Here is a 21,748-nt window from a genome sequence, read left to right on the forward strand (position 1 = left end):
CAAATCAATTTATAACATTTTTGACATGCGTTTTTCTGGATATTTTTGTTGTTATTCTGTCTCTCACTGTTCAAATAAACCTACCATTAAAATTATAGACTGATCCTTTCTTTGTCAGTGGGCAAACGTACAAAATCAGCAGGGGATCAAATACTTTTTCCCCCACTGTATAGGCTTCAATTAATTCTACAGCAATTTACCTAAGACATACCACTCATGCTAGCAACAGGCTTGTCATCTTTTTGGCGTTTTCCACTGCCTCTGGTGTTCATCGTGTCTGAAAAAAGAAAAAAAGTAGATTACATTATTACTGTTATTAATAGAGACATTATTTTGAACTAGATGTAATTCAGTCTGGTAGCTGTTACTTACCTTGCTTGTTGGTAAATTGGTAATTTCTTGTTAGTTTGTTAGTCAAAGATTATCTATACACCTCTCAAGTAATGTCTAATTTGCGTAATTTAGCCTGGATTCTATAATTTCAAGTTTTGACTTTGTCCAATCATAAGCATGCATGCTTTTGCAGAATATTTAATGCAATCCTCTCATTGGGCATCTCCCTCCCTCTCCCCCTCTCTTTCTCCCTCCCTCACCAGTGTCTCCCTCTGTCACGGTCTCTGTGCTGTGTGGAACTTCTAGGTTGCTGCTGCTTCTTGGCTGGGGGAAGGAAGAGGTTCTGGAGCCGGCTGTACTGGCCCTCCGTAGGAACCCCTGGGTCCCTACTCGGCTCTTCTTCAACAGGGACATCTTTACTGGACAGGGAGAGGGAGATTAGCTTGGGACATTTGTTTGGCATGTTAAGCTTCACAACATCATAAAAACACAAACTATCATCATGGAACGACAAATATATAATAGAAAAAGACATCCACCATACACTCTTAGAAAAAAGGGCTCCAAAAGGGTTCTTTGGCTGTCCACATAGGATAACCTTTTTTGGTTCCAGATAGAACCCTTTTGGGTTCCAAGTAGAACCCTCGGTGGAAAGGGTTTTACATGGAACCAAAAGAGTTCTACCTGGAACCAAAAATGATTTTTCAAAGGGTTCTCATATGGGGACAGCCAAAGCAACCTTTTAGGTTCTAGATAGCACCTTTTTTTCTAAGTGTGTATGAATAAGAAGGGTGGGGTGAGATGACTTCTACTCTGGCTATGTTCCCATTCTTTTCCTTTTTCCTGAAGTGTGCGCTCGTTCACTCCCCCTTATGCATTTAAAAGCTTTGGATTGGTGCAAGCATGGCTGGAAGGAATTTCCCACCATATTCATCACACCAGTCCATTCCTTTTAAATACATGAGGGGGAGTACACACTAGGAGAAGGGATGAAAATTGAAATACAGCCAGAGTGTAAAGCGTAACACCCTGACTACACCGCTCGTGTCGCGTACTCGGGTGTTGCAAAAGAAATGTAGAAATCTATATTATTCAATTATTGCACCCACACTGCTCGCGTGCGTCAACGAGCGTCTGCGTTGCCAAGGGCTAAAATAGAACTCAGTTCTATTTGTGATGCAGATCGCGCTGCAAGTCCTGCCTCTCCCATCTCCTCATTGGTTTATAGAAGCAGATACCCACGGGCCATCTTCTCATTGATTATACTCACGTGGGTGATTGAAAGATGAACTGTGTTGTCGGTCGCCGTGGTAATACTATGAAAGTTTAGATGCCAATCACCATATAAGTTCAAAGAAGAAAAAGCCTGGAAGGAGGAGAGATGACTAGAAACGATTCGGTTGACCGTTTTATGTGTGGATTAATTGTCGGAGTAGAGGACCTTGTGCATTTCAGGTAAAATAAAAACTCAATGTTTATATCCCAGGACAAATTAGCTAGCAACAGCAAGCTAGCTAAATAGGACAAATTAGCTAGCAAGTGCAAGCTAGCTAGCTAAATTGCCATAAATGCTTAATGCTTTTCGACCTTTCCCCAAATTAATGTAATTGGTTCAAAGTTTGTTTTGATATTTTAACCTGCGTGTTGTGATCGCGTTTGGTGTGAGGGGACAAAATAAATATATGCACGATGGCGCACGTGCGCAGCCGGGTTCGGGTTCTGTGTAGAGCGAAAGGTTTCGTAGAGTAACACTCTTTTTAAAGACCGTATTGCAGATGAACAGCTGAAAGCGGCCTGAGTACAAGCCTGGTCTGTGCACTAACACTGTATCCTGGGAGAAGAGAGAGGGTTTCAAGTCACACTAATGTACAGTAGTGCATATACTTATGTAGAATATACACTAATATTCACACTAACATGCTGGCCACACCGCTCACGTCGCATGCGCGAGCGTTGCAAAATCTATTTTAACATGTTATTGCACCCACACTGCTCACGTGCGCCAACGAGTGTCTGTGTTGCCAAGCGCTAAAATAGAAGTCAGTTCTATTTGTAATGCTGAACGCAGTGCAAGTCCTGCTTCTCCCATCTCATTGGTTTATAGAAGCAAATACCCACGTACCGTCTCCTCATTGGTTATACCCAGGTGGGGGATTTAAGTTCGGTCGGTCATCGTGGTAACTATGAAAGTTAGATGCCAATCGCCACATAAAGTCCAAAAAAGAAAAAGCCTGGAAGGAGGAGAGATGACTAGAAACAATTCGGTTGACCGGTTTACGTGTGGATTAATTGTCGGAGTAGAGGACCTTGTGCATTTCAGGTAAAATAATAACTCAACGTTTTTATCCCAGGACAAATTAGCTAGCAACAGCAAGCTAGCTAGCTAAATTGACCTAAATGTTTAATGCTTTTCGACCTGTCCCCAAATTAATATAATTGGTTCAGAGTTTGTTTTGATATTTTAACCTGCGTGTCGTAATCGCATTTGGTGTGGGGGGACAAAATCAATATGCACACGATGGCGCACGCACGTGCGCGCGCGGCTGGTTTGGGTACGGTGTAATACCATGATGAAGGCGGTCCCCATAGTTGTCTGATGTCTTACCCCGTTGTGGACCAGAGCTTTCCACGAGTGATCGTTCTTCTTCACACACCTGAGTAAAAACACAGGACGTGGGTTACCACGGATCTACATAGACCTCCATGTATAATCAGAGCAGTGGTTACCTGTAGGACAGCAGAATATCGATTATGCCAATATAGACTAGCATCCTCTCCCTCTTGGAGTTCCATGTCGGGATACCCCCCATGCTGCAAAAACATGCAGGGAAAACCTCAGATTATATTATGGACCAATACACATTTTCCTCAACTGGACAGATCAGCTTTCAAATCCTAATACACTAAATATTCAAACAACTGAACAAACTAGCCGGACTGAGATGTGTGCGGGCTGTAAAGTGGATACTCACTGGTCCTCAGTATCCAGTGCACCCAGAGCCGTGCGCCTCTCCCTGGATGATATCAATGGTGGTGGAGTAGAAGGAATTCTGGCCCTGCAGACGAGGCTTCCTCTGGTCTGCCGCCTCCTCTCCAGCCAGCTCCCGTGCCGCCTGCCTGCTCCAGGTTGTGGATCCCCACCAGCAGGCTGTAGTCCATGATCTCAAAGCTCTGCAGCAGCTACAGGAAGAGCAGAGGGACAACATGCAGGGGTCAGAGAAACAGTGAAGTGGGGATGGAGGAGTACACCAGGGAAAATGTGTGAAATACTGTAGGCTTGGTGTAGCATTTACAGGCTGTAGTCTATGATCTTAAAGCTATGCAGCAGCTATAGGGGACGAAGGGATAAAGGAGTCAGGACTCAAGAGACAACCAGTGAGTACCAATTTAGGATCAGTTTAGCCTTTTAGATTACAAAGAATAAGACGGGAGGACGATTGCCCGCTCTCATTTGAGCCAAGAAGTTCAAAGCCGACCACGGTACTGCAGGCATTGTTTTCAGAAAACAGGATCCCACATTATGGTGAATGGGGAAAATGTCAATCTTCGTGTAAATGAAAATAAAAATCGAAGACAATCGTGGTACCAATAATTGCTTCTATTACACCAAATGTACAGTACCAGTCAAAAGTTTGGACACACCTATTCATTCTGTCAGGCCCTGATTTATTTCACCTGTCTTTGTGCTTGTCTCCACCCTCCTCCAGGTGTCGCCCCTCTTCCCCATTATCCCCTGTGTATTTATACTGGTGTTCTCTGTTTGTCTGTTGCCAGTTCGTTTTGTTCATTGAACCTACCAGCGTTTTGTTTCCTTGCTCCCGCCTGTTCCTTGCTCCTGTTTTCCGGTTCTGACTGTTCTGCCTGCCCTGACCCTGAGCATGCCTGTCGTCCTGTACCTTTGCCCCACTTCTCTAGATTACCGACCTCTGCCTGACCTGACCCTAAGCCCGCCTGCTGTCCTGTACCTTACTCCCTCTCTGGATTATTGACCACTGCCTGCCTTGACCTGTCATTTGCCTGCTCCTGTTTGAGGAATAAACTTTTGTTTCTTCAACACTGTCTGCACCTGGGTCATACCTTAAAACATGATACATTCAAGGGTTTTTCTTTATTTGTAATATTTTCAACATTGTAGAATAATAGTGAAGACATCAAAACATGAAATAACACATATGGAATCATGTAGTAAGCAAAAAAGTATTTAACAAATCAAAATATATTTTATATTTGATGACAGCTTTGCACACTCTTGGCATTCTCTCAACCAGCTTCACCTGGAATGCTTTTCCAACAGTCTTGAAGGATTTCCCACATATGCTGAGCACTTGTTGGCTGCTTCTCTTTCACTCTGCGGTCCAACTCATCCCAAACCATCTCAATTGGGTTGATGTTGGGTGATTGTGGAAGCCAGGTCATTTGATACAGCACTCCATCACTTTCCTTGGTCAAATAGCCCTTACACAGCCTGGAGGTGTGTTTTGGGTCATGATCCTGTTGAAAAACAAATGATAGTCCCACTAAGCACAAACCAGATGGGATGGCGTATCGCTGCAGAATTCTGTGGTAGCCATGCTGGTTAAGTGTGCCTTGAATTCTAAATAAATCAGTGACAGTGTCACCAGCAAAGCACCATCACACCTCCTCCTCCATGCTTCACGGTAGGAACCATACATGCAGAGATCATCTGTTCACCTACTCTGCATCTCACAAAGACATGGCGGTTTGAACCAAAAATCTCACATTTGGAAATCTGAAAACACTGGACTGTTACTTAAAAAACGTATGGCACTTCTCAGCCACATTTCCATCCCACAAAAAAATTATCTATAGGCCCTGGTCAAAAGTTGTGCACTATATAGGGAATAGGTGCCATTTGGGACGCAACCACTCTCCCTCACCAGGCAGTCTCTCTTGATGGTCTCCCTCACCAGGCAGTCTCTCTCGATGGTCTTGCTCGGGGCATTGTAGTTGTCTGACTCCAGCAGCAGTCCACCAGGCAGGTCCTAGATTAAGTCCAGGTCTTTGAAGGTGGGCACGGCCTTATCCCGCTCCTTAACTGAGGCCTGTCTCTTATAGGTAGAGCCCTTCAGGTCGTACTTGAAGTGCATGCACGCAGAAGCAGGTTGTTCATGACAGTGATGCAGATGTTCTTGCCCCCCGCCTGGACGCAGTACAGACCATAAAACTTAGACAAGGTTCTCTTGTTCTGGTGTAGGTTCTAGAGAGGATGAGAGGGGAAAGGAGAGAAAGTGTAAGTATATCAATCAAATCCACTTTAGAACTGGTCTATTAGTGTAGAACAAAACATAGAGAATAAACCAGGAAGACATTGAGGCCAAAGCTTGAATTGAATAACGAGATTAAATTGGTAACTCAAAACCCAAAACATAAGGTACACATTGGATCAACAACATGCACACACTAGCTAACAAACTCTCTCTCTTACCACGAAGTAGCCAGGCAGTAGTTATTGTAAGAACTCAGCCTCTTCATGCTGCACAGTCTTAATGAGGAACTGATCATCGCTGGAGACAGAACTGAGATCCACTGGTTTCAGAGTTGGACAGCTCAATCAGTTCCTCATCACACAGAGAGTACTGAAACCAAAACAGTGATTAATTACACAGTATTTAAATAGACCATTCCACCTCCTGCATTCACATTCTCATCAATGATTTCTCCGTTGATATAATTTATACTCCACTGTTGTTTTACTGTATTTGGAAAAAGCCACAGGATGATTTTTCAATACCGTCAATACTATTTATTTTATGTTTTTCAATACATTTTGAATATTGTTGCTACTTTAAGCTAATACCTGCAGTCAACTTGAGCAATACGTTAGGAGATAAAGCAGATTGCATTCTTCATTTCAACTGTCACATTATTTGACATTATGTAGCTTACAGTAGTTCCCCAGAACAGCTGAGCCAGTCAGATGTTTGTTTGTAAATAGCACAATGGGAGAAAGCGAGCTGGTGAGGCCATAGTGTTCTATATCTATCAGCGAGTCTCTGTTGTGCAGGGCACATGAGGTGATGAAATTACGCAATTCACTACTAAATGTTTGCCATCAGATATCTTAGAAAGGCTTTTTGCCAGAAGTCAAAAAGCTCTGGAGGAGTAATCTGTACAGCTGCCATTTTTTTCCCTGTGCTTCCTACTAGTGTTTTTTAATTTCTCTGTTCTCCCATCTGCTCCATGTACACATTCCAGAAAATAATCCATCAAAATGTTGTTCCTTTGCACAATTTCTCTCGTTCACTTCCGCTTGTGAATGTGCACACTCAGTGAAAATGACATTCGGTAGCTACTAGTTATGCTTGTATAACTTTATGAGCAGGATTTGCCTGTCATTGCTATTAATTTATGTTCATTTTCGCTCATTAGCATTTAACTAACAGCGTCCATGTGATTTTGTTATTAGTTTGTGCTCATTTTGTTAGCATTCTGGTAATAGAGGCCCAATGGGCTTTTCTTGTATTTTTAGAGCCCCCTTATGTGGGTAGTACATTAAATCACGGAATGAGAGAAAGACAGTATGACATATGAAAACCTGGATACCGGCCAAGCCCACATTCTACACTTGTTCAGAATGCAATATTGACATAGAAACCCATAAAAGTTTGCTTCTGAGAATATCTCCCACTCCCTCTATACCTCCCTCTCCATCAACCAACCACACACACACACACACACACACACACACACACACACACACACACACACACACACACACACACACACACACACACACACACACACACACACACACACACACACACACACACACACACCTGGGGAAAGAGATGCTCTCCACATCTTCAAAGTACTTGAATAGTACATCTCTCTTTTGCCTCTGGCACAGGTTGCCTAATGTGTGGATGATGCCCAACTGGATGGCACCTTTCAGGGCAGATGAGGTGGTCTGGAGGAGGGCAGAGCAGAGAAAGAGAGCGAGATGGAGGAGGTGAATACAGAGTAAAGTTAAATAAAGAGAAAGTATTCAGCAAGTGCAAAATATAGTAATACCCAATCTGAAAGACGAATAACAATGGATCAAAGGGTACAGAGAATGTGCAAACAGGCAGTTAAAATAAATGAAATAAAACAAGGAGAATTTATATGTACATATGTGAGGGATAAAATGTTGAGTGCAAGAAGATGTACAGTGCATATTTCATTAAAAAAAATCACATTTGGCCCACATTTGGCCTCCCACAATGAATACAAAATTGTTTGTCGAGGCAAAGCCATCAGTGCCAAACAGTTGCTGCAGGTGGCCCGGAATTGTCTGCTATCTGGGCAGGTTGAGCATAACTATATATTAAATGGATACTTCAGGAATTATCTACTTCCCCAGTCAGATAAACTTGGGGATACCATCTTTATGTCTCTGTGCCCAGTATGAAGGAAGTTAGAATTTGTTTTGCAAGCCAGTGCTAACTAGTGTTAGCGAAATGACAAAGTCTATGGGTATCTACTAGAATACCAGCAGAATACCATAGAATTCTACTAGAATACCATAGACTTCCAGTCATTGGGCTGACGTTAGTTAGCATTGGCTCATTAAATTACTAATTACATACTGGACACAGAGACATAAAAATGGTATCCACAAGTTGATCTAACTCTGGAGAAGTAGATAAAAGGCCTCATTGTCAAAATCCTGAAGTATCCCTTTAAACTCAGAGGAGGAGTGCTCTGTATGAAGGGCATGTCTGGGGTGCACACCCTACCAAATCGTAGCAAAATGCAACAGAAAACAAATATTTTTATTCAACAAATTCAGGTAGGTCCCTCCCTGTTCCGTCCCACTTGGTTCCTAGTGAACCAAGATAAAATCACATAAATATTCCTGTCAGAATGCTCTTGTTTGTACAACAAGTCTCTCTTAGGTTTCAATTAGGGTCACACATGCTAAGGAAAACCCAAAGACACTTGGGAGTTGAAATACAACACATTTTTGATTTGCAGGAAGGGGAATTGCATTGAATTAAATAATTATTTTGAATGATCTATACCTTCTAATAATGTGATTGGATACCTGTGAATGGCTTTCTGCAGGTGCTGACAACTCGGCAAGCACTAGTTTCCTACGTGAAGTGAAGGGTAGGCTCCTCAATCACCAATTTTAAAGTCTGTGAAAAAAGAGGGAACAGGTTAAAGCCATCAAATTATACAAATTCTCCCTATAAGATCAGGTGAGATTTGGTTAATAATGTGATTGGTTACCTGCATGTTTAACACTGCCAGGTCTCTCACCAGCATCCTCCCAGTACGGATGAGGTAGTTGACTGGTTTGGGCTTGGAGAAGAGGGAATATGTTTACAGACATTTTCATTATGTTGTTGTATAGAAAACTAGTGACTTAATGTTAATGTTTAATATCCTCTAAAGACTAAAGAGTATCAGAATGGATAGACTCACGGAGATAGGAACACACAAGGGTCCAGACCAAGGGATTAAAGCCAGACAGGGCCGCTGCCCAACCTTTTCAACCACATACTAAGAAACAAGACAGGATCGATTTAAGTCAGTTTGAATGATAGATTGTTATTGAACCAATCCTGCTAACAAAGCAGTGTTATTATAGCATTGGTGCCAGTCTGTTTCAGCTCTCTGCCATCTCTTTATAGGATTGCCATGCCAATATCATATTGCCATGATTAAATTGGCAAGAGCAGAATAGACTGGTACCCAGACTATTGATAAGCCTATTCTTACCTGAACTGGGTCTTCCTGGCCCAGGGTGGGCTCATGATCTTTATGAATAAAACAATTTCAAGGATTATTTTCTTTAAGTTTAACAGGTTGGTTTCACAGCGCATATTTGTTTGTTGTTAGCATCTGGGCTACATTGAACAAAGTATCAAATCTCCTCTGGGCTTGCTAGGAATCATATCTATTCTACGTCCCAAATGTCACCCTATTCACTATGTAGTGCACAAGGCTACTTTTGACCAAAGCCCTGGTCAAAAGTAGTGTACCAAATAGGGAATAGGGTGTCATTTGGGACGAACTAAGTGTCCGTCCAGACTTAATATGTACTACTGCTGTCTGGACATTGTAAACTCTATAAACTTACTGTCCTCAACCGTGACACGGGCCACACGCCACAAGGTGGCCTGTGGATCCTCGCCAACGCTGTGATATTTCCAATACAAGTAGACTGCTGAACCATTCATTTACATTTACATTTAAGTCATTTAGCAGACGCTCTTATCCAGAGCGACTTACAAATTGGTGCATTCACCTTATAATATCCAGTGGAACAACCACTTTACAATAGTGCATCTAAATCTTTTACGGGGGGGTTAGAAGGATTACTTTATCCTATCCCAGGTATTCCTTAAAGACGTGGGGTTTCAGGTGTCTCCGGAAGGTGGTGATTGACTCCGCTGTCCTGGCGTCGTGAGGGAGCTTGTTCCACCATTGGGGTGCCAGAGCAGCGAACAGTTTTGACTGGGCTGAGCGGGAACTGTGCTTCCTCAGAGGTAGGGAGGCGAGCAGGCCAGAGGTGGATGAACGCAGTGCCCTTGTTTGGGTGTAGGGCCTGATCAGAGCCTGAAGGTACGGAGGTGCCGTTCCCCTCACAGCTCCGTAGGCAAGCACCATGGTCTTGTAGCGGATGCGAGCTTCGACTGGAAGCCAGTGGAGAGAGCGGAGGAGCGGGGTGACGTGAGAGAACTTGGGAAGGTTGAACACCAGACGGGCTGCGGCGTTCTGGATGAGTTGTAGGGGTTTAATGGCACAGGCAGGGAGCCCAGCCAACAACGAGTTGCAGTAATCCAGACGGGAGATGACAAGTGCCTGGATTAGGACCTGCGCCGCTTCCTGTGTGAGGCAGGGTCGTACTCTGCGAATGTTGTAGAGCATGAACCTACAGGATCGGGTCACCGCCTTGATGTTAGTGGAGAACGACAGGGTGTTGTCCAGGGTCACGCCGAGGCTCTTAGCACTCTGGGAGGAGGACACAAGGGAGTTGTCAACCGTGATGGCGAGATCATGGAACGGGCAGTCCTTCCCCGGGTGGAAGAGCAGCTCCGTCTTGCCGAGGTTCAGCTTGAGGTGGTGATCCGTCATCCACACTGATATGTCTGCCAGACATGCAGAGATGCGATTCGCCACCTGGTTGTCAGAAGGGGGAAAGGAGAAGATTAATTGTGTGTCATCTGCATAGCAATGATATGAGAGACCATGTGAGGATATGACAGAGCCAAGTGACTTGGTGTATAGCAAGAATAGGAGTGGGCCTAGAACAGAGCCCTGGGGGACACCAGTGGTGAGAGCACGTGGTGCGGAGACAGATTCTCGCCATGCCACCTGGTAGGAGCGACCTGTCAGGTAGGACGCAATCCAAGCGTGGGCCGCGCCGGAGATGCCCAGCTCGGAGAGGGTGGAGAGGAGGATCTGATGGTTCACGGTATCAAAGGCAGCACATAGGTCTAGAAGGATGAGAGCAGAGGAGAGAGAGTTAGCTTTAGCAGTGCGGAGAGCCTCCGTGACACAGAGAAGAGCAGTCTCAGTTGAATGCCCAGTCTTGAAACCTGACTGATTAGGATCAAGAAGGTCATTCTGAGAGAGATAGCAAGAGAGCTGGCCAAGGACGGCACGTTCAAGAGTTTTGGAGAGAAAGGAGAGAAGGGATACTGGTCTGTAGTTGTTGACATCGGAGGGATCGAGTGTAGGTTTTTCCAGAAGGGGTGCAACTCTCGCTCTCTTGAAGACGGAAGGGACGTAGCCAGCGGTCAAGGATGAGTTGATGAGCGAGGTGAGGTAGGGGAGAAGGTCTCCGGAAATGGTCTGGAGAAGAGAGGAGGGGATAGGGTCAAGTGGGCAGGTTGTTGGGCGGCCGGCCGTCACAAGACGCGAGATTTCATCTGGAGAGAGAGGGGAGAAAGAGGTCAAAGCACAGGGTAGGGCAGTGTGAGCAGGAGTCGTTTGACTTAGCAAACGAGGATCGGATGTCGTCAACCTTCTTTTCAAAATGGTTGACGAAGTCATCCGCAGAGAGGGAGGAGGGGGGGGGGAGGGGGAGGAGGATTCAGGAGGGAGGAGAAGGTAGCAAAGAGCTTCCTAGGGTTAGAGGCAGATGCTTGGAGTTTAGAGTGGTAGAAAGTGGCTTTAGCAGCAGAGACAGAAGAGGAAAATGTAGATAGGAGGGAGTGAAAGGATGCCAGGTCCGCAGGGAGGCGAGTTTTCCTCCATTTCCGCTCGGCTGCCCGGAGCCCTGTTCTGTGAGCTCGCAGTGAGTCGTCGAGCTACGGAGCAGGAGGGGAGGACCAAGCCGGCCTGGAGGATAGGGGACAGAGGAAATCAAAGGATGCAGAGAGGGAGGAGAGGAGGGTTGAGGAGGAAGAATCAGGAGATAGGTTGGAGAAGGTTTGAGCAGAGGGAAGAGATGATAGGATGGAAGAGGAGAGAGTAGCGGGAGAGAGAGAGCGAAGGTTGGGACGGCGCAATACCATCCGAGTAGGGGCAGAGTGAGAAGTGTTGGATGAGAGCGAGAGGGAAAAGGATACAAGGTAGTGGTCGGAGACTTGGAGGGGAGTTGCAATGAGATTAGTGGAGGAACAGCATCTAGTAAAGATGAGGTCAAGCGTATTGCCTGCCTTGTGAGTAGGGGGGGAAGGTGAGAGGGTGAGGTCGAAAGAGGAGAGGAGTGGAAAGAAGGAGGCAGAGAGGAATGAGTCAAAGGTAGACGTGGGGAGGTTAAAGTCACCAGAACTGTGAGAGGTGAGCCATCCTCAGGAAAGGAACTTATCAAGGCGTCAAGCTCATTGATGAACTCTCCAAGGGAACCTGGAGGGCGATAAATGATAAGGATGTTAAGCTTGAAAGGGCTGGTAACTGTGACAGCATGGAATTCAAATGAGGAGATAGACAGATGGGTCAGGGGAGAAAGAGAGAATGTCCACTTGGGAGAGATGAGGATTCCAGTGCCACCACCCCGCTGGCTCGATGGTCTAGGGGTATGCGAGAACACGTAGTCAGACGAGGAGAGAGCAGTAGGAGTAGCAGTGTTATCTGTGGTAATCCATGTTTCCGTCAGCGCCAGGAAGTCTAGGGACTGGAGGGTAGCATAGGCTGAGATGAACTCAGCCTTGTTGGCCGCAGACCGGCAGTTCCAGAGGCTGCCGGAGACCTGGAACTCCACGTGGGTCATGCGTGCTGGGACCACCAGGTTAGAGTGGCAGCGGCCACGCGGTGTGGAGCATTTGTATGGCCTGTGCAGAGGGGAGAGAACAGGGATAGACAGACACATAGTAGACAAGCTACAGAAGAGGCTACGCTAATGCAAAGGAGATTGGAATGACAAGTGGACTACACGTCTCGAATGTTCAGAAAGTTAAGCTTACGTTGCAAAAATCTTATTGACTAAAATGATACAGTACTGCTGGCTGGTGGAGTAGGCTAGCTAGCAGTGGCTGCGTTGTTGACTTTGAACATGTAGCTGGCTAGGTAACCTCGATAGTTTCAGTACTACACCTTGTCATGATACAAAGCAACTTTGTAGCTAGCTAGCTAACATAACACTAATCAAGACGTTCCTTGTAATGTATTTAGTTTCTACAATGCTGCTCGTCGGTAATAGTTGGCTGGGTTAGGAAAAATGGCGTCGCGGGGGACGGAAATAGCTGGCTAGCTAACCTCGATGGCTGGCTAGCTAACCTCGGTAATTACTAGACTACACAATTATCAAGCTATGACAAAGACAACTAAGTAGCTAGCTAGCTAACACTGCACTAGTCAAATCGTTCCGTTGTAAAGTATTAGTATCTACAGCGCTGCTAGTCGTTAACGGTTGGCTAGCTAGCAGTGGGTTAATGATGACTACGTGTGTTGACTAAGTCTGGCGCCGCGTCGCGGCTGGCTAGCTCACCTCGATAATTACTCAAACTACACATTTATCCTAGATACAGAGACAGCAAAGACAACTATGTAGCTGGCTAACTAACACTAACACCACACTAATCAAGTCGTTACGTTGTAATGTAATAGTTTCTACAGTGCTGCTAGTCGGTAGAAGTTGGCTAGCTAGCAGTGATGACTAGCTAGCTAGCAGCTAGCAGTGTTGACTACGTTAGGAGGACGAAGATAGCTAGCCTCGATAATTACTCAATTACTCTAAACTACACAATTATCTTTGATACAAAGACGGCTATGTAGCTAGCTAAGAAGAATTTCTCAATTCACAAGCATCAGACAAGCTGCACACAGAAGTGTCCACTTGCAGATCAATCTCAACGGGCTCGCTGTCAAAAAACTACTGAACATAGCCCTACTTATTATCGCCCTTCATACTGCAGTGATTTTGACACTTATTTCTTAGAATTACAGGGTTTTATAGGGAACCAACAATAAGACTAGTTATTCCATACGTCGTGGTTTGCTGTCACAATGGGATGAAAATATTTACCAAACTGATTAAAAAACACTAAACAGTGACGTCAATTAAATTGCATTTCGGCCGTGATAGTATATACAATTGTGAACTATGAAGCATGGTTGAGAGAATGGTATCCTAACAGCAGAGACATAACTATTTGTGGAACAATCTTTAAAATTCTTAAATGTGACTTTTTGGTGCCTCTAGACCTAGGGCAATTCAGAAAGCTGATTGAGGACCTTAACTGTTTTTATTTTTTTTATTTTATGACTGTATGTGTTTTCTTTCTTCTTGTAATTTGTGTGTGTATTTCTGTAATTCAGGGCTCATCTGTAAAAGAGATATTGTGCTCAGTATGACTCCCTGATAAATATGAAGGTTAAATCTGGCTCAAATCAACAAAGATATTTTACTTTACCCAAATCTGAAGGGACTGGTACAGAAAGTATACAGATTACATCACATACATAGTTATATACGAACTGACTAAATCGATTTATCAATAAATTCAGGAACCCGCTCATCTGAAGGTGCTTGATGTCTTTTGTATCATACTATCACGTTTCAGGTAAGACCCAGATGCAGACAGTGTCAAAGTAACAAAAGTAATCCAGTTAGGGTGCAAACAGGAGACAAAGGGCTGTGAGACATGGGTTTAATTCTGGAAACATGAAAAGTTGGATGTATACGGGGGGTACGAGGCAACAGAAGACGAATAGCAGAGGGGCTAATGACCTTGGAGATGCGGAAAGGGACGATAAACCGGGGAAAGAGTTTGCGGGATTCCACCCGGAGGGGGAGATCCCAGGTGGACAGCCATACCTTCTGCCCAAGACGATACCGGGGAGTCGGGGTCCGGTGGCAATCCACTTGTCGTCGATACCTGGAGGTGGTATTGAGAAGGGCTGACCGGGCTCTCTTCCAGGTACGACGACAGCAGCGGACAAACATCTGGGCCAAAGGTATGCCGACCTCTTCCTCCTGCTCAGGGAAGAGCGGGGGCTGATACCCCAGGGAACACTCAAAGGGCAATAGACCCGTGGCAGAGCAAGGAAGGGTGTTGCGGGCGTATTCAACCCATACTAGTTGCTGGCTCCAGGTGGTGGGGTTGGCGGAGACCAGGCAGCACAGAATCGTCTCTAGGTCTTGGTTGGCTTGCTCCGACTGGCCGTTGGACTGGGGGTGGAACCCAGAGGACAGGCTGGCCGACGACCCAATGAGTGTGCAGAACGCCTTCCAGAACTGTGACGAGAGCTGAGGACCCCGGTTGGAGACCATGTCCACTGGCAGTGCATGGATCCGGAAGACGTGCTACACCATGAGCTGGGCCGTCTCTTTGGCAGAGGGTAGTTTGGGGAGAGGAATGAAGTGGGCGGCTTTGGAAAACCGATTCACTACAGTCAGGATGGCGGAGTTGCAATCAGGCAAGGGGAGACCCGTGACAAAGTAGAGACCAGAACCGGTGAGGGACAGGCAGAGGTTGAAGGAGACCAGCTGGAGCTTGCCGGGGAGTCCACAAAAAGCTTTGTCGCACAAAGGCCAGGGTCCGCCGGGAGCCCAGATGGCAGGCAAGACTGGAGGAGTGGGCCCACTCCAGGACCGAGGAGCGGACCGCGTCAGGAACGAACATCTGGTTATCTGGGCCCCCCCGGGGTTCGGCTGGGATCGCTGTGCCTCACGAACCTGCTTCCCTATACCTCAGGTGAGATATTCCAGGTTCTTGTGGTCGGTCCACACAATGAACGGATGTTCCGCCCCCTCCAGCCAGTGCCTCCACTCCAACGCCATCTTCACCGTGAGAAGCTCACGATTCCCTACATCTTAGTTCCTCTCTGTGGCATTGGGGTGGTGGGAGAAGAAGGCGCAGGGATGTAACTTGAGGTCCAGGGCAGAACGCTGGGACAGGATAGCCCTCACTCCGACATCCGAAGCGTCGGCCTCCACCACAAACTGGTGGGACGCGTCAGGATGAACCAAGATGGGAGCTGTGGTGAAGCGGTATTTGAGATCCCGGAATGCCCGGTCAGCAGCTGGGGACTACGTGAGCGGAACCTTGGGAGAGGTGAGTGCAGACAGGGAGGAAGCCAGGGTGCTGTAACCCCGGATAAAGCGCCGATAAAAGTTGCCGAATACCAGGAAACGTTGCAGCTGCACCCTGGACGTAGGCTGGGAACAATCCACCACCGCTCTCACCTTTCCGGGATCAATCTGTACATTCCCTGCAGCGATGATGTAACCCAGAATGGGGATGGCGGAATGATGGAATTCGCACTTCTTCGCTTTTACATAAAGCTGGTTCTCCAGGAGGCGTTGGAGAACCTGTCAGATGTGGAGAACGTGTTCTTGGGCGGAACGGGAGAAGACGAGGATGTCATCAAGGTAGATAAAGACGAACTGGTTCAACATGTCGCGGAGAACATCATTAACCAGAGCCTGGAATACAGCGGGGTCATTGGTAAGACCAAATAGCATGACCAGATACTTTTAGTGACCGCTGGCCATGTTGAATGCAGTCTTCCACTCGTCCCCTTCCCGTATCCGCACCAGGGGGTAGGCGTTCCGTAGGTCCAGCTTAAAGAACACGGTGGCCCCCTGGAACGTCTCGAAGTCCGAGGAGATGAGGGGCACCGGCTCTTCACTGATGTCGTTGAGACCCCGGTAGTCGATGTACGGGCGCAGGTTTTTGACCTTCTCCACAAAGAAACCTGTGCCGGCGGGGAAATCAGTTATGATCTCATGCAACATATTATGTGACTGGCATCAGACACTCTGAAATCTCCGTCCCTAACTACAACATTTTCAGACAAGATAGAACGACCAAAGGGGGCGATGTTGCAATCTACTGCAGAGATAGCCTGCAGAGTTCTGTCCTACTATCCAGGTCTGTACCCAAACAATTTGAACTTCTTCTTTAAAAAATCCACCTCTCTAAAAACAAGTCTCTCATCGTTGCCGCCTGCTATAGACCACCCTCTGCCTCCAGCTGTGCTCTGGACACCATATGTGAACTGATTGACCCCCATCTATCTTCAGAGCTCATGCTGCTAGGTGACCTAAACTGGGACATGCTTAACTTGTTATGGATAGGGGGCAGTATTTTCACGGCCTGATAAAAAACGTACCCGATTTAATCTGATTATTACTCCTGCCCAGAAACTAGAATATGCATATCATTATTAGCTTTGGATAGAAAACACTCCAAAGTTTCTAAAACTGTTTGAATGGTGTCTGTGAGTATAACAGAACTCATTTGGCAGGCCAAAACCTGAGAAGATTCCAAACTGGAAGCGCCCTCTCTGACTATTTCTTGGCCTTCTTGATCATCTCTATCCAAAACAGGGGATCTCTGCTGTAACGTGACATTTTCTAACGCTCCCATAGGCTCTCAGAAGGCGCCAGAACGTTGAATGATGACTTTGCAGGCCATGGCTGAAAAACAGTAGCGCATTTGGTAAGTGGTCAATCTGAGAACAATGAGACTGGGGCGCGCGTGCACGAGAAGACTCCATGTTTTTATTTTCAGTCTTTGAACGAAAACAACGACTCCCGGTCGGAATATTATCGCTTTTTTACGAGAAAAATGGCATAAAAATTGATTTTTAACAGCGTTTGACATGCTTCGAAGTACGGTAATGGAATATTTTGAAATATTTTGTCACGAAACGCGCCGGGCGTGTCACCCTTCTTTACCCTTCGGATAGTGTCTTGAACGCACAACAAAACGCCGCTATTTAGATATAACTATGGATTATTTGGAACCAAACCAACATTTGTTATTGAAGTAGAAGTCCTGGGAGTGCATTCTGACGAAGAACAGCAAAGGTAATCCAATTTTTCTTATAGTAAATCTGAGTTGGTGAGTACCAAACTTGGTGGGTGTCAAAATAGCTAGCCATGATGGCCGGGCTATCTACTCAGAATATTGCAAAATGTGCTTTCACCGAAAAGCTATTTTAAAATCGGACACCGCGATTGCATAAAGGAGTTCTGTATCTACAATTCTTAAAATAATTGTTATGTTTTTTGTGAACGTTTATCGTGAGTAATTTACTAAATTCACCGGAAGTGTTCGGTGGGAATGCTAGTTCTGAACGTCACATGCTAATGTTAAAAGCTGGTTTTTGATATAAATATGAACTTGATTGAACAAAACATGCATGTATTGTATAACATAATGTCCTAGGAGTGTCATCTGATGAAGATCATCAAAGGTTAGTGCTGCATTTAGCTGTGGTTTTGTTTTTTGTGACATTATATGCTAGCTTGAAAAATGGGTGTCTGATTATTTCTGGCTGGGTACTCTGCTGACATAATCTAATGTTTTGCTTTCGCTGTAAAGCCTTTTTGAAATCGGACAGTGTGGTTAGATAAAGGAGAGTCTTGTCTTTAAAATGGTGTAAAATAGTCATATGTTTGAAAAATTGAAGTTTTCGGATTTTCGAGGACTTTGTATTTCGCGCCACGCTTATCATTGGATATTGGAGCAGGTGTTCCGCTAGCGGAAGGTCTAGATGTAAGAGGTTAACACCCCAGCCACCCCAGCCACCCTACAATCTAAGCTTGATGCCCTCAATCTCACACAAATAATCAATGAACCTACCAGATACCACCCCAAAGCAGTAAACACGGGCACCCTCATAGATATCATCCTAACCAACTTGCCCTCTAAATACACCTCTGCTGTTTTCAACCAAGATCTCAGCGATCACTGCCTCATTGCCTGCATCCGTAATGGGTCAGCGGTCAAACGACCTCCACTCATCACTGTCAAACGCTCCCTGAAACACTTCAGCGAGCAGGCCTTTCTAATCGGCCTGGCCCGGGTATCCTGGAAGGATATTGACCTCATCCCGTCAGTAGAGGATGCCTGGTTATTTTTTTTAAATGCCTTCCTCACCATCTTAAATAAGCATGCCTCATTCAAGAAATTTAGAACCAGGAACAGATATAGCCCTTGGTTCTCTCCAGACCTGACTGCCCTTAACCAACACAAAAACATCCTGTGGCGTTCTGCATGCGCATCGAACAGCCCCCGTGACATGCAGCTTTTCAGGGAAGTTAGAAACTAATATACACAGGCAGTTAGAAAAGCCAAGGCTAGCTTTTTCAAGCAGAAATATGCTTCCTGCAACACAAACTCAAAAAAGTTCTGGGACACTGTAAAGTCCATGGAGAATAAGAGCACCTCCTCCCAGCTGCCCACTGCACTGAGGATAGGAAACTCTGTCACCACCGATAAATCCACTATAATTGAGTTTCAATAAGCATTTTTCTACGGCTGGCCATGCTTTCCACCTGGCTACCCGTACCCCGGTCAACAGGACTGCACCCCCCACAGCAACTCGCCCAAGCCTTCCCCATTTCTCCTTCTCCCAAATCCAGTCAGCTGATGTTCTGAAAGAGCTGCAAAATCTGGACCCCTACAAATCAGCCGGGCTAGACAATCTGGACAATCTGCCAAAATTGTTGCAACCCCTATTACTAGCTTGTTCAACCTCTCTTTTGTGTCATCTGAGATTCCCCAAAATTGGAAAGCAGCTGCGGTCATCCCCCTCTTCAAAGGGGGGGACACTCTTGACCCAAACTGCTACAGACCTATATCTTTCCTACCCTGCCTTTCTAAGGTCTTCGAAAGTCAAGTCAACAAACAGATTACCGACGATTTCGAATCCCACCGCACCTTCTCCGCTATGCAATGTGGTTTCAGAGCTGGTCATGGGTGCACCTCAGCCACGCTCAAGGTCCTAAACGATATCTTAACCGCCATCGATAAGAAACAATACTGTGCAGCCGTATTCATTGACCTGGCCAAGGCTTTTGACTCTGTCAATCACCACATCCTCATCAGCAGACTCAATAGTCTTGGTTTCTCAAATGATTGCCTCCCCTGGTTCACCAACTACTTCTCTGATAGAGTTCAGTGTGTCAAATCGGAGGGCCTGTTGTCCGGACCTCTGGCAGTCTCTATGGGGGTGCCACAGGGTTCAATTCTTGGGTCGACTCTCTTCTCTGTATACATCAATGATGTCGCTCTTGCTGCTGGTGAGTCTCTGATCCACCTCTATGCAGACAACACCTTTCTGTATACTTCTGGCCCTTCTTTGGACACTGTATTAACAACCCTCCAGACGAGCTTCAATAACATACAACTCTCCTTCCGTGGCCTCCAACTGCTCTTAAATACAAGTAAAACTAAATGCATGCTCTTCAACCGATTGCTGCCTGCACCTGCCCGCCCGTCCAGCATCACTACTCTGGATGGTTCTGACTTAGAATATGTGGACAACTACAAATACCTAGGTGTCTGGTTAGACTGTAAACTCTCCTTCCAGACTCACATCAAACATCTCCAATCCAAAGTTAAATCTAGAATTGGCGTCCTATTTCGCAACTAAGCATCCTTCACTCATGCTGCCAAACATACCCTCGTAAAACTGACCATCCTACCGATCCTCGACTTTGGCGATGTCATTTACAAAATAGCCTCCAATACCCTACTCAATAAATTGGATGCACCAAAGCCCCATATACTACCCACCACTGCGACCTGTACGCTCTCGTTGGCTGGCCCTCGCTTACATTTACATTTTAGTCATTTAGCAGACGCTCTTATCCAGAGCGACTTACAGTAGTGAATGCATACATTTCATTTCATGCATTTATTATTTTTTTGTATTGGCCCCCCTTGGGAATCGAACCCACAACCCTGGTGTTGCACACACCATGCTGGCGTTGCAAACACCATGCTCTACCAACTGAGCCACAGGGAAGGCCGCTTCATACTCGTCGCCAAACCCACTGGCTCCAGGTCATCTACAAGACTCTGCTAGGTAAAGTCCCCCCTTATCTCAGCTCGCTGGTCACCATAGCAGCACCCACCTGTAGCACGCGCTCCAGCAGGTATATCTCACTGGTCACCCCCAAAGCCAATTCCTCCTTCGGCCGCCTCTCCTTCCAGTTCTCTGCTGCCAATGACTGGAACGAACTACAAAAATCTCTGAAACTGGAAACACTTATCTCCCTCACTAGCTTTAAGCACCAGCTGTCAGAGCAGCTCACAGATTACTGCACCTGTACATAGCACATCTATAATTTAGCCCAAACAACTACCCCTTCCCCTACTGTATTTATTTATTTATTTTGCTCCTTTGCATCCCATTATTTCTATTTCTACTTTGCACTTATTTTTCTACTGTGTTATTGACTGTATGTTTGTTTTACTCCATGTATAACTCTGTGTTGTTGTATGTGTCAAACTGCTTTGCTTTATCTTGGCCAGGTCTCAATTGTAAATGAGAACTTGTTCTCAACTTGCCTACCTGGTTAAATAAAGGTGAAATAAAAAAAATCAGATGATGAGTTCAAGGATATTATTTGAGAGAACAGTTCCCTTCACTTTGCCTCGTAGGCAAGCACCAAATAGTTTTTCACAGTGGTCTATGGGAAAAATAAGGTGAAGACATCTCAGATAATTTGTATACTAGTGATTTTTTCCAACTCTGTCAACAAGAAACACTGCACCTAAATACTGCACAGAATTGGCAGTTTTGTACACAGTACACTATCTAGAACCCAAAAGGGTTATTTGGCTGTCCCCATACGAGAACCCTTTGAAGAAACCTTTTTGGTTCCATGTAGAACTCTTTTGGTTCCAAGAGAATCCTTTTGTGATCCATGTAGGACCCTTTCCACAAAGGGATCTACATGGAGCCAAAAAGGGTTCTCCCTGGAACCAAACAGGGTTCCCTCATATGGGGAGAGCCGAAGAACCCTTTTGTAACCCTTTTTTCTACGAGTGTAGGCTATCCATCTCTCATACACTCTTACTTATGGACTACAATAAAATAGATGCGAGAACACAACACACTGTGATCCAAGTTTATTTACAGACATGTTCATTCACATAGTCATACATGACTTTATACATAGATTGTCCTGTGGCTAGAAAAAGTTTTGATTGTCTGGTGGTCACAAGAAAAAGTAGAACTTCTGGGAACCACCATTGTACAGCTGAACAGCACA

The 21,748-nt window shown here is 45.6% G+C and overlaps 1 pseudogene; it reads right to left on the reverse strand.

Annotated features, from left to right (window-relative positions):
• Window positions 1-1,355: 1,355 nt before the first annotated feature.
• LOC106570135 (phosphatidylinositol 4-phosphate 5-kinase type-1 alpha-like) lies at window positions 1,356-15,356 on the reverse strand (annotated as a pseudogene).
• Between the last annotated feature and the right edge of the window lie 6,392 nt (window positions 15,357-21,748).

Source organism: Salmo salar, chromosome 14 (assembly GCF_965601325.2).
Source record: "Salmo salar chromosome 14, fSalSal1, whole genome shotgun sequence".
Classification (NCBI taxonomy): Eukaryota; Metazoa; Chordata; class Actinopteri; order Salmoniformes; family Salmonidae; genus Salmo; species Salmo salar.